This window comes from Staurois parvus, unplaced genomic scaffold (assembly GCF_062004578.1).
Source record: "Staurois parvus isolate SC_StPar_1 unplaced genomic scaffold, SC_StPar_1.0 ptg000287l, whole genome shotgun sequence".
In the NCBI taxonomy this organism is placed as follows: Eukaryota; Metazoa; Chordata; class Amphibia; order Anura; family Ranidae; genus Staurois; species Staurois parvus.
Genome location: NW_028318083.1, coordinates 27,181,738 through 27,195,534, shown reverse-complemented (window position 1 = coordinate 27,195,534; position 13,797 = coordinate 27,181,738).

Genomic DNA, 13,797 nt, shown 5'->3' with positions numbered 1-13,797 from the left:
GTATTTTTCACACTTTTCCAAAAATGTGGGCAGAAATTTCTACCCATGTTTCCATGTTGCTCAGATATGAATGCATCCTTAAAGTGTATTCAAACCCAAAAGAAAAGAAGTTTATATTTTGTTTTTTGACATAGTAGGCAAGGCATAGGACTACTGTCAGTTATTTATTGAGATCCTGTGTTGTTACAGGAAGTGATGGAAACTCTCTCCTGTGGGGATAGAGACTTCAAGAAAACCCCTAATTTCTTGTTCTGCTGTCACAGGCTGTCAGCTGCACAGGAAATAAAGTAAACTCTTCCCAAAAAGATCACTGACAATACAAATTTTACGAAGGAATTTACTTTTTCAACCCTATGTGAAACAAAAAAGAAAGTTTTGGCTGGAGTTTTATATCAACTATTTATATTTAGCAATGTGCTGCATTACTATAATGTACATCAACAAATACTGGCATTGCCATGTTAAATTTTCTTAAAGTGTTGTATTGACTTAAAGTATAATTAAAGACATTTTTTTAGTTTTGGATAGAGTGGAGAGAGATTAGAACATGTCACATTTTTACTTCTCTTTGTGGCCCTGTTAGGGAGATTTACCCTCTCTATTTGTCATGTTTACTATTATCATAAAAAATGAAACTAAAAGAAAATCCCATATTTTGGGTTGTCCCCAGAAAAGCAAGGGGAAATTTTTCAATGGGGGTTACCAACCCTTACACAATGAGCTTTCATCCATAACCATATGAAAGTATGTCCTTATTTATAATTCACTGTGGTTTCAGGCAGCAAAATACATCAGAGCTTATTCCTGCCAGCAGATCCCTCTACAATGTTCTGCACTGGACCTAAGCAGTTTTTTTGCAGCTGCTATCCAATTGATTGGGGCAGGAGAATTACATACTTTCATGAAATGCATTTTCAACAAACTGTATTCAGCAGGACCTATATGCTGCATGCAGCTGTCAGAGCAGTAAATCTATGCAAAACCCAGCAATAAATCACTATGCAAAACCTATTTATTGATGGAACCCACTAAAAAAATACAAGCAGGAAAAAGTACTTGTGTGCCAACAGCCATTAGTATTGGTTCCTGGTTGTTAACACTCTCTATAGAACTATAGAACTGATTTACCACACGTAGAACATTTTATACCAACCTAGACATTCTGTAATCACCAAGAGCTCAGATCAGATTAAGGGAACATTTCTACTTCATCTTAATTTTTTTTAAAGCAACTGGGTCTTTGAAGCAAAGACCACACTACTAGTATTATGTTAACAATACATCACGTAAAACATTTGTAATGGCTTTAGCACCTTTTTTAGCATGATCATACTTAGAATTATACCCCAAAACACTTTCTGCTACTCCTTCCTAGTATGGGAATAGCACATTTGTGAGACTTTTTCAATGTTTGGACTGACTATTTACATTATCTTGTGTATCAAAAAGCAACCAATCAACAGTGTACTCTAATGCTCATCCCTGTACGTGTACAGCACGTGAACATAGCTTAGTGTAATGTTAAGAAAAAGAAAGTTCCCAGCTCAACTTGCCAGCCAGCTTGCCAACAACCGAATTAACCTGTCTAACAGTATGCGTTAAAAACAGGGGTTTAGTTAGCACACATTTGGAAATACATACGTAAGCCACAGAGCCACGTTACGGCACCCCAATATTCAGTGGTCCTAACTCTACAAATTTTGAGAGCCCCCATAGTAGAGGCACATGTATTTAATGGATAGATCAAGGGCAGGTGAACCTGAGGGAGCCCACTCTTTAAAGGCACAGGAGTGCACAGGACCCCAGCATGTAGCATAATGGCAGCTGGGTGTACCAAATGCAGTCCCTATATCTATACATCAAACAAGCAAAATAGTACATGGCTGCTCCCTGGAATGCCACCAGCGAGGAAGTACGGGAGGCTGAACAAAGGGTAGACAAAAGAATTCCTGTGGATCCAAGAGAGCAGTTGTCCACAGGAGATGGCTGGAACTGGTGTCTCTCAGGAACATTGTAAGTGGGACATGCAAATGGGTCAGTTCAGGGTGCAGGAAAACAGGCAAAGGATTGGTCCAAGTAGCAGACATAAACATGGTCTATAAACAGGCCAGGGTCAGTACAGGAAGCAGCCAGAGGCAACACTGCACTTGTGTGGTGATCAGGATCACTAATGCTGGCTTCACTGGTGATACTGTACTCACGTGGCAGAAATCAAGGATACTGTTGATGGCTGCACTGGCTCTGGTGACACAGGGACTGGTCTGGCTAGCAATCATGAACATTGTTGCTGGCTTACATTCATCTGGCAACAATGAGACTGTTGTGGCATAGATGAGGAACATTGTAGCTGGCTTACACTGGTCTGGTGACACTGAGACTGGTGTGGCATAGATGAGGAACATTGTAGCTGACATACACTGGTCTGGTGACACTGAGACTGGTGTGGCATAGATGAGGAACATTGTAGCTGGCTTACACTGGTCTGGTGACACTGAGACTGGTGTGGCTAGAGATCAGGAACCACCGTTGCTGATTTACATTAGTTTGGTGACACTGGTACTGGTGTGGTGGTGATAAGGAACACTATTGCTGACTGCACTGTTCTGGTGACACTAAGAGTATTGTGGTAGTGATCAGGAACATTGTTGGTAGCCGCACTGATGTGGTGAACTGGGACTGGTGTGGTAGAGATCAGGAATACTGTTACTGTCTTACACTGCTCTGGTGACACTGGGACTCATGTCCCTGAGATCAGGGACATTGTTGCTGGCTTACACTGGTCTGGTGACACTGTGACTAGTGTAGCAGTAATCAGGAACACTGTTCCAGGCTTAAACTGGTTTGGTGACGCTGATTCTGGTGTGGCAGTGGTCAAGAACACTGTTGCTGGGTGCACTGGCCTGGTGTGGCGGGGATCAGAAACACTGTTGCTGGTTCTGGTGATACTATGACTAGTGTGGCAGTGATGAGGGACACTGTGGCTGGCTGTACTGGTATGGTGACACTGTACTGGTGTGATGGAGATCAGGGACACTGTGACTTAGTACACTGGTATGGTGACACTGTACTGATGTGGCTAGTGATCAGGGACACTGGCTGGTTGCACTGGCACACAGTGTCACCACAGTGACCAGCCAATGCCCCTGATCACTAGCCAAACCAGAACAGTGACTCCATAATGACATTGTACTGGGGTGTCTAATGATCAGGGACACTAGCTGGCTGCTGTGGTGAAACCGTACTAAGGCTGCGTGTACAGGTGCATGGAGTCCATGAGGCTGCAGAGAGCAGCCAGAGTGTGCAAGTCTGCACAGTGCAAGTGAAGTCTGTGAGGGAACAGACAGAGGTCCTAAGTGTGATCAAAAGGGTGCTGCAAGAGAGAAAGCAGCGAGAGCTCAGATTGCAGATGTTGCACGAAATCACAGGAATTGGTCTGTGGGACCTGGCCCATAGACCTAGGCTGAGGCCTTAGCAGCAGGGCTGCAAGAGAGAGACAGCAATCTGGTTTTCATTTATTTTCATGTTTGTGGTGGACGCCTCTGCCAGGGCAACTGTGTGTATGGAACATTTTACTTTATTTTCTAATAAACGTGCCCTGAAACGGTATTTATGGCATGGACTGAACTCATTGGGGAGCACTAGACTTGGGCAGTATCCCCAGAATATCAAAGCAAATAATAAAATGCCTATAGCCTGACCAGGGGGTCACTTTAATAATAGCCTATTCAAATCTGTCAATTTTGCCAGAGTAAATAAAAGATGGATACCACTGCATGAAATTGCAGTTTAAGTAGAAATCCCTTTCTTTCCTATGTGGCTTTTTTACATCTATGTATTGCAGTTTAACGTGAGTTTTAAGGGGAAAATGTAACAAATCATGTACACCTACCTGTGTACCCAAACACGTGGGCTGCAAACCATGCATGATTGTAAATGGGCCCTATGCTACACCCTACATCACTGTTAAATTGAAGTTCTATACCCAGTTTTAATTAAGGGAACACTGTGCCTATGTAAATGGAATCAATATCTGTAACTTCAATTTGGTTGTCATTTACTTAAGGGGAGATTTACTAAAGCTGGTTCACTCAAAATCCCGTGCACTTCTGCACAGAAACCAATCAGCTTACAGATTTTATTGCTAAAGCCTAACTGAACAAGCTGAGGTTAGAATCTGATTGGCTACCATGCACAGGCGCATGAGATTCTGAGTGAACCAGATTTAGTAAATAAATCCCTTAGGGTCCAAGTAAAGCTATATGTCCATCTAAAACTACTCTGTCCACACTATTAGCAGGATCAACAGCCAAGAAAACTACACAATACAACAAATAATGTAATTTTTGCTTTTGATTAAAGTTCCACTTTAAGTGCCTTGAAAAATGCAAGCAGAACATAGGATTCCCACTGTAACATAGTATCTGGACAGGTAAGTATATCCTTTGTTCAGGGTTTTGGTCAGCGAAGGTGAGGATTACAAGCCTTATCAGCTTTTGTATTGGCGCCTGTGTGTCCACTCTTAATTTTTATTTTGGTTACCATTGTCACCAGGCTCTAAGACCCTATTAACACCATTGTGTTTCACATGTGTTTTAGGATGCTGAGCATTAAAAAAAAAAAACTCCTGCATGCTGCATCTTTGATGCTCTTGCTGATGATGATCTTGCACGTTCATCGAAACACTCTATAGATTTCAATGGTAATGCACCTAAAATATATGTTAACGAACCTAAAACACACAGCACTGGTGTAACCCAGCCCTACAATGGAGGGGAATTATAAGATATTTTGGTTGTCATCTAGGGCAGAGGCAAATTATTTTAATGTGGACACCTTTTTATGATTATTATTATACAGTATTTATAAAGCGCCAATAGTTCTCTTAGCGCTGTACATTACAAAGGGTGACAGAACATGTGACAGAACAATACAATGCAAAACATAAGGGGATCGAGGGCCCTGCTCTTTCGAGCTTACGATCTAGGAGGGAGGGGATGGTGGCACAGGAGGAGATAGCTGTGGGGGATGGAGTGGTAGGAAGAGTGGTGGAAGTCGGCAAGTTAGCAGGGGGTGGGGTAGGCTTCCCTGAAGAGATGGGTTTTCATGGTGCGCCTAAAGGAGAGGAGAGTAGGTGATAATCTGATGGGTTGGGGCAGGGAGTTCCAGAGGATGGGTGACACCCTGGAGAAGTCCTGGAGGCGGGCATGGGAGGAAGAGACCAGGGAACTAGAGAGAAGGAGGTATTGTGAGGAGCGGAGTGTGCATGCTGGGCGGTACTTGGATATTAGGTCAGTGATGTAGTTCGGGGCAGTATGGTGGACGGCTTTGTACGTCAGTGTTAGGATTTTGAATTTGATCCGTTGCGCAATCGGAAGCCAGTGGAGGGATTGGTGTGACGGAAATGGAGCGGTTGGAAAGGTGAATGAGTCTGGCAGCCGTATTCAGGATCGACTGAAGCGGGGATAGCCAGCGGCGAGGCAGGCCAGTGAGGAGGGAGTTGCAGTAGTCGAGTCGTGATATGATGAGGGAGTGGATGAGCTGTTTAGTGGTTTCTGGGGTTAGGAACGTGCGTATTTTGGCGATGTTGCGGAGGTGGAGTCTGCACGAGCTTGTTAAAGATTGGACTTGGGGCTGGAAGGATAGGTTGGAGTCCAGAATGACACCAAGTACTCTGGCCTGTGGGGCGGGTTTGATGGTGGCGTTGTTGGGTGTGATAGAGAAGTCAATGGGGGGTGGTGTCTAGGCTGGGGGGAAGACAAGAAACTCGGTTTTGAAGAGGTTCAGTTTAAGGAAGTGGAGCGACATCCAATCTGATATGTCGCTCAGTAGGTGTGTGATTTGGGCGGAGACTGAGGTGGTGAGGTGGGGGGTTGAGAGATAGATTTGTGTGTTGTTGGCATATAGGTGGTAGTTGAAGCCGTGAGAGTGTATGAGTTGGCCAAGGGAGGAGGTGTAGATGGAGAAGAGAAGGGGCCCGAGGATGGAGCCTTGAGGGACCCCAACAGAGAGGGGGAGTGAGGGGGAGGTGGTAGCATTATAGGTAACGCTGAAAGAGCGTTGTGACAGGTAGGATGAGAGCCAGGAGAGAGCAGAATCTCTGAGGCCAAGGGAGTGTAGTTTTTTGAGGAGGAGGAGCTATTTTTATGATAGCTATCAAAAAGTATGATTTTCTCTCACTTCCTGTTGTGTCTAAAACGAGAAAAAAAAATTGGCACCTAAACCATAATAAAATAAGCTCCACTCTTTGGACCATGGAAATTACCATAACAAAGAATATAATTTTTATTATTATACAGGATTTATATAGCGCCAACAGTTTGTGCAGCACTTTACAACATGAGCGCAGACAGTACAGTTACAATACAATTCAATACAGGAGGAATCAGACAGCCCTGCTCGTTAGAGCTTACAGTCTAGGAGGGAGGGTCGAGGTATACAAAACGTAATAGCAGTGGGGGTTGAGCTGATGGAGAAAAAAAAGTTCCAGTTGTTAGGTGCGGGCAGAATAGGTTTCTCTGAAGAGGAGGGTTTTCAAGAATTGTCTAAAAGCAAACAGAGCAGGAAATAGATTGGTGTAGGGAGTTCCATAGGATAGGAGAGGCTCGGGAAAAGTCCTGGAGGAAAACATGGCAGGAGGTGACAAAGGAGCTAGAGAGCAGGAGGTCTTGGGAGGAACAAAGAGAATGATTAGGTCGGTATTTAAAAACTAGGTTAGTGATGTAATTGGGGGCTGAGTTGTGGATATCATTCTAGTAAACACAAATAAATGACACTGATTATAATGTCACCAAGATGATGTCAGCTGATTTTAAAGAATAGCCAAAGGCAAAACATTTTTCTTTAGTTTTGGATAGAGTAGAGGGAGATTAGAATACCTGTCAGTACCTGTCAGTTATTTCACTGTTTGATCCCCCATTAGAGATATTCACCCTCTCTATTCGTCCTGTTTACCATTATCATTGAAGGTAAAAGAAAATCCCAAATTTTTGGTTGTCCCCAGAAAAGTAATTGAGGGGAAATCTTCCAATGGGGACACTAGACACTAGTTCTGATGGCCTAGGCGTCATCAAGTGATTCCCTTAATTTGCAGGAATTTCATTTCGTTTTGGCTATGGGACAGGAAGTGAAGGTAAATTTCCCCAATGGAGCACAGATTGCACAAAAATAGGCCAACGGGGGTGCGACAAACTGAACTGGGACAGGGGCTTTTGGATGGGGTAGAAGTCTAGCCCCTGTACCACTTGGTTCTGTCACAAGGGGTTATAACCCTCCGTTACACTATCCAAAATAAGAAAAAAGTTTTGCCTATAGTTTCACTTTAACTTTCAGTACTGATGCATCAAATGGTATCCAAGGACATTTTGATGTGTGTGTGTACTAGATCAGAGGTCTCCTAACTGCGGCCCGAGGGCCGAATGTGGCCCTTTGCTTGCCTTCATTTGGCCCTTGGGGCACTATTTCATCCACTAACACCAACAAAGGGATACAATTCCTACCAATTCTGTCAAATTGCACTTAAGAGGAAACTCAAACTGCTTGATGTGCACAAATCATAAGTGTTTTAAGATTGTATTAAAAACTATCTGTGGAAACAGAGCTCACCTCAATATGAAGATCATGCCATCTACCTATCATATTTCATACATGGGTATCTACCCCTCAAATACTTTGATTGGATGAATTCTATCTTCCAGTGTTTTCACTGAACTGCTTGCATCAGCTGAAAAACAGGCTGATGCAACCTGTGAGATGCACAACAGTTATCCCAATTGGCACATACACCACCTGAACCTCAATCCTGGAAATGCTCCACTGGTGAGATGTATGACTCTGCTTATATTGCAGGTAAGTTCAGCGTATAACTGCACATTAAAAGAGCCAAAAAGAAGACTTCCACTCTGCTGCCTGCAGGTAAGTAACTTCTATAAACCCTTTACTTCATCAACTACGGCTGTTTCACTCTATGTACTTATCTTTAATCACAATACACACTTTCACTTATGAATTCTGACTGAGGAATCTTCCACCTGCTACTGTCACTATAAAATTTGTAATTTCCCATGTAGTGTCATCATTTCAACCATTTTGGTATCAACACCTTCTTCTCCTTACCCAGAGCATCCCAATACTGTGTATATGGCATCAGATAAAACTCTCTATTTAAATAAAGGAATAATGAAAACACATCATTACTAGAGATGAGCGAATCGAACATGGCGAAGTGGAATTCGTTTCGAATATTGGGAAATATTCGATTCGTGCCGAATCCGAAAATTAGCCAACTTCGGATGCACGAATTGAATTTTCCCAAAAATGGCGGCGACATGTGTGGCAACGGAGCGGGGATCTCTGGGAAGGCGCGCAGACAAGGCGCGCTGACCCATAATGCATTCATTCATGACATGTGATCGCATTAGCCAATCAGCAGCCAGCCAGCCAGCACTGTGTAATGGTGGAGCTATAAATTGCGGCCATCTTACAATTCTCCATTAGCCTCCGGTCATTCAAGAGAGACAGACCTGTCTGTATTAGGGACAGAGTTAGGGCCAGAGAGACTTTAGGGCCACAGAATCGTTACTTAGGGACACAGAATCGTTACTTAGGGACACAGAATCGTTACTCAGGGACACAGAATTGTTACTCAGGGACACAGAATTGTTACTCAGGGACAGACACAGAATTGTTACTCAGGGACAGACACAGAATTGTTACTGAGGGACACAGAATTGTTACTGAGGGACACAGAATTGTTACTCAGGGACAGACAAAGAATTGTTACTGAGGGACACAGAATTGTTACTGAGAGACACAGAATTGTTACTCAGGGACACAGAATTGTTACTCAGGTACACAGAATTGTTACTCAGGGACACAGAATTGTTACTCAGGGACAGACACAGAATTGTTACTGAGGGACACAGAATTGTTACTGAGGGACACAGAATTGTTACTCAGGGACAGACACAGAATTGTTACTGAGGGACACAGAATTGTTACTCAGGGACACAGAATTGTTACTCAGGGACAGACACAGAATTGTTACTCAGGGACACAGAATTGTTACTCAGGGACACAGAACTGTTACTGAGGGACAGACACAGAATTGTTACTGAGGGACACAGAATTGTTACTGAGGGACACAGAATTGTTACTCAGGGACACAGAATTGTTACTGAGGGACACAGAATTGTTACTCAGGGACACAGAATTGTTACTCAGGGACAGACACAGAATTGTTACTGAGGGACACAGAATTGTTACTGAGGGACACAGAATTGTTACTGAGGGACACAGAATTGTTACTCAGGGACACAGAATTGTTACTGAGGGACACAGAATTGTTACTCAGGGACACAGAATTGTTACTCGGACACAGAATTGTTACTCAGGGACAGACACAGAATTGTTACTCAGGGACACAGAATTGTTACTGAGGGACACAGAATTGTTACTCAGGGACAGACACAGAATTGTTACTGAGGGACACAGAATTGTTACTCTGGGACACAGAATTGTTACTGAGGGACACAGAATTGTTACTCAGGGACACAGAATTGTTACTCAGGGACAGACACAGAATTGTTACTCAGGGACACAGAATTGTTACTCAGGGACACAGAATTGTTACTCAGGGACAGACACAGAATTGTTACTCAGGGACACAGAATTGTTACTCTGGGACACAGAATTGTTACTCAGGGACAGACACAGAATTGTTACTGAGGGACACAGAATTGTTACTGAGGGACACAGAATTGTTACTCAGGGACACAGAATTGTTACTCAGGGACAGACACAGAATTGTTACTGAGGGACACAGAATTGTTACTGAGGGACACAGAATTGTTACTCAGGGAGACAGAATTGTTACTCAGGGACACAGAATTGTTACTCAGGGACAGACACAGAATTGTTACTGAGGGACACAGAATTGTTACTCAGGGACACAGAATTGTTACTCAGGGACAGACACAGAATTGTTACTCAGGGACAGACACAGAATTGTTGCTCAGGGACACAGAATTGTTACTCAGGGACACAGAATTGTTACTGAGGGACACAGAATTGTTACTCAGGGACACAGAATTGTTACTCAGGGACACAGAATTGTTACTCAGGGACAGACACAGAATTGTTACTCAGGGACACAGAATTGTTACTCAGGGACACAGAATTGTTACTGAGGGACACAGAATCGTTACTGAGGGACACAGAATTGTTACTCAGGGACACAGAATTGTTACTCAGGGACACAGAATCGTTGAATTAAAGAGTATGTCAGACAACACGCAGAGGAGTGACAGAGGAGGCAATGTTTCAGGAGCGAGCAGACGTGGCAGCAGAAGAAGGGGTCGAGGCAGCACTAGTCGCAGCCAGAGGCCAGTGCTCCCGGTGTCATCCAGCGGTCGTGTCTCCACCGACAACCCTGCCATCATCGGTTGGTTGGCTCGGTTGTCTTCCTCTTCCCAGGTCACCTCTGACACCTACAGCCAACGGTCGGTGGGTACGTCAGACACAACCGTTAGTTGGCATGGCCCGGGAGCAAGCCCACTGAAATCACGTGTCCTCTACCTGCCCCTGTCCTTTGGTGTTCCCTCACCAAGCGAAGTATCGCATGCTGTGGGCTCAGCCCCACTGTACAGTGAGGAAGAGCTAACAGAGGGCGGTCAGGAACGGGGGGAGACATCCGCCTCTTCAGCAGCCAGGCGAAGAAGTACTGGTGAGGAGAGTGGGTCGGTAGCCGGTCTAGAGACAGGTCTGTCTCCTGACCCACACGCAGCCGAGGGGGCTAGTAGTGAGGCGGAGACCCTAATTGATGATGATGAGGCTGATCGCACTTGGCAGCCTCGTCGTCATCTGCCAGGCCTGTAATCTGCCATGGGCCCCCGTACCGACTCCTCATGCTGCTGCCAGGCCCGTAATCTGTCATGGGCCCCTGTACCGCCTCCTCATGCTGCTGCCAGGTACAGAGTGTGTCATGGGTCCCTGTACGGCCTCCCATTGCTGCTGTCTCCATCGCCACACTCTGCCATGTGCCACTTTCAGGTCTCCTCACACTGCTGGTGGGTTCCATTTTGTCATAGGGTGCTGGCAGATTACGGGCCTCCCATTGCTGCTGCCAGGCCCGTAATCTGTCATGGGCCCCTGTACCGCCTCCTCATGCTGCTGCCAGGTACAGAGTGTCTCATGGGTCCCTGTACGGCCTCCCATTGCTGCTGTCTCCATCGCCACACTCTGCCATGTGCCACTTTCAGGTCTCCTCACACTGCTGGTGGGTTCCATTTTGTCATAGGGTGCTGGCAGATTACGGGCCTCCCATTGCTGCTGCCAGGCCCGTAATCTGCCATGGGCCCCCGTACCGCCTCCTCATGCTGCTGCCAGGTCCAGAGTGTCTCATGGGTCCCTGTACGGCCTCCCATTGCTGCTGTCTCCATCGCCACACTCTGCCATGTGCCACTTTCAGGTCTCCTCACACTGCTGGTGGGTTCCATTTTGTCATAGGATGCTGGCAGATTACGGGCCTCCCATTGCTGCTGCCAGGCCCGTAATCTGCCATGGGCCCCCGTACCGCCTCCTCATGCTGCTGCCAGGTCCAGAGTGTCTCATGGGTCCCTGTACGGCCTCCCATTGCTGCTGTCTCCATCGCCACACTCTGCCATGTGCCACTTTCAGGTCTCCTCACACTGCTGGTGGGTTCCATTTTGTCATAGGGTGCTGGCAGATTACGGGCCTCCCATTGCTGCTGCCAGGCCCGTAATCTGCCATGGGCCCCCGTACCGCCTCCTCATGCTGCTGCCAGGTCCAGAGTGTGTCATGGGTCGCTGTACAGCCTCCCATTGCTGCTGTCTCCATCGCCACACTCTGCCATGTGCCACTTTCAGGTCTCCTCACACTGCTGGTGGGTTCCATTTTGTCATAGGGTGCTGGCAGATTACGGGCCTCCCATTGCTGCTGCCAGGCCCGTAATCTGCCATGGGCCCCCGTACCGACTCCTCATGCTGCTGCCAGGCCCGTAATCTGTCATGGGCCCCTGTACCGCCTCCTCATGCTGCTGCCAGGTCCAGAGTGTGTCATGGGTCCCTGTACGGCCTCCCATTGCTGCTGCCAGGCCCGTAATCTGCCATGGGCCCCCGTACCGACTCCTCATGCTGCTGCCAGGCCCGTAATCTGTCATGGGCCCCCGTACCGCCTCCTCATGCTGCTGCCAGGTCCAGAGTGTGTCATGGGTCCCTGTACGGCCTCCCATTGCTGCTGTCTCCATCGCCACACTCTGCCATGTGCCACTTTCAGGTCTCCTCACACTGCTGGTGGGTTCCATTTTGTCATAGGGTGCTGTATGGCCTCCCATTGCTGCTGCCTCCACCGCCACACTGTGGCTCCACACTCTGGTTTTGGCCCCGTGACTGCCCAAATGAGTGAAGTGTGCGGTGATTCTAAGATCGACGGCACTCATCTGCATGTCATACTGACTGACAGTATTATTTCTCTTCCCCAGCAGACATACAAGGGCATTTAAATTAAAGGTACAGTGTTCTGCACTAATATAAAGGCTCTCTGAAGCCTAGAAACACCCTTTTTATAAGTTAAATTCGCAGCGAATATATTCGACTCGAATCGAATTTATTCCGCGAATTCGCCGAATCAGCCAAATCGAATTTTTGAATACTTCGCTCATCTCTAATCATTACCAGTTTTTTTTTCATATCAATTTATAATTATTTGTTATAGTACAACTTCTGTCATCAAACATAAAACATTTATTACCAAATATAATTATTTTTCAACATCACTTTTTAATAATATTATGGATAGATATACAACATTCCAATTACAACTATCAATAATGCTTAAAGCTTAAGTGCAGACTTAATAAAAAAAAAAAGAAAAATCCGCACAAGGGGCATAACTTACATGGGGTCCCTTGCACTGATGCCTCTTCTTTTATTTGAAATCCTTCTTCATCCATGCCCCCTTCCACCCCCACTGCCATAATTTTTTGGCACAGTGAGGGTTAGTTGAACTATGGGGCTGTCATAGGCAGGGGCGGACTGACCATTTGGAAACTCGGGCACTGCCCGAGGGCCCGGGGTCAGTAGGGGGCCCCATTAGATACCCCTGGTACCTTTTTCATAGGCTTTTTTGAGTTTCGGCAAGGACACAGGGGCCCCATGAACCCCTATTGCCCGGGGGTCCCATGAGTTGTCAGTCCGCCCCTGGTCACAGGCTCTCATCAAGACAGCTATATTATTCCTGCCCTTTCTGCCCATCTCCTCCATAGTAGCTCTACTTCTGCTTCCATGTTTCATTGATGGAGGTCTCTAAGGCAGTGGGGGGGCAGAGGCACTGATATTTTTTATTTTATTTATTACAGGTACTTATAGTATAGAGAGCTGGCACTTTATGCAACGCCCCTAAGCCCTAAGGGGCGTACAATCTAAAGTCCCTAACTTACATTCATACATACACATACTAGGGCCAATTTAGACAGGAGCCAATTAACCTACCAGCATGTCTTTGGAGTGTGGGAGGAAACCGGAGTATTCAGGGGAAACCCACGCAGGCACAGGGAGAACATGCAAACTGCAGGCAGGTGGTGCCATGGTTGTGATTCAAACCAACTACCCTAGTACTGCCAGGTGGATGTGCTAACCATTTAGCCACTGTGCTGCCCATAAGGGGACTGTGAGCTAATGGGGGTCTGTAAGGCGGGTGCTGATATAAGGTGACTCTGATATAATGTGGGTCTCTAATGGGGGATTCTGACTGCTGATATAATAGTTGCTGACCAATGATTAG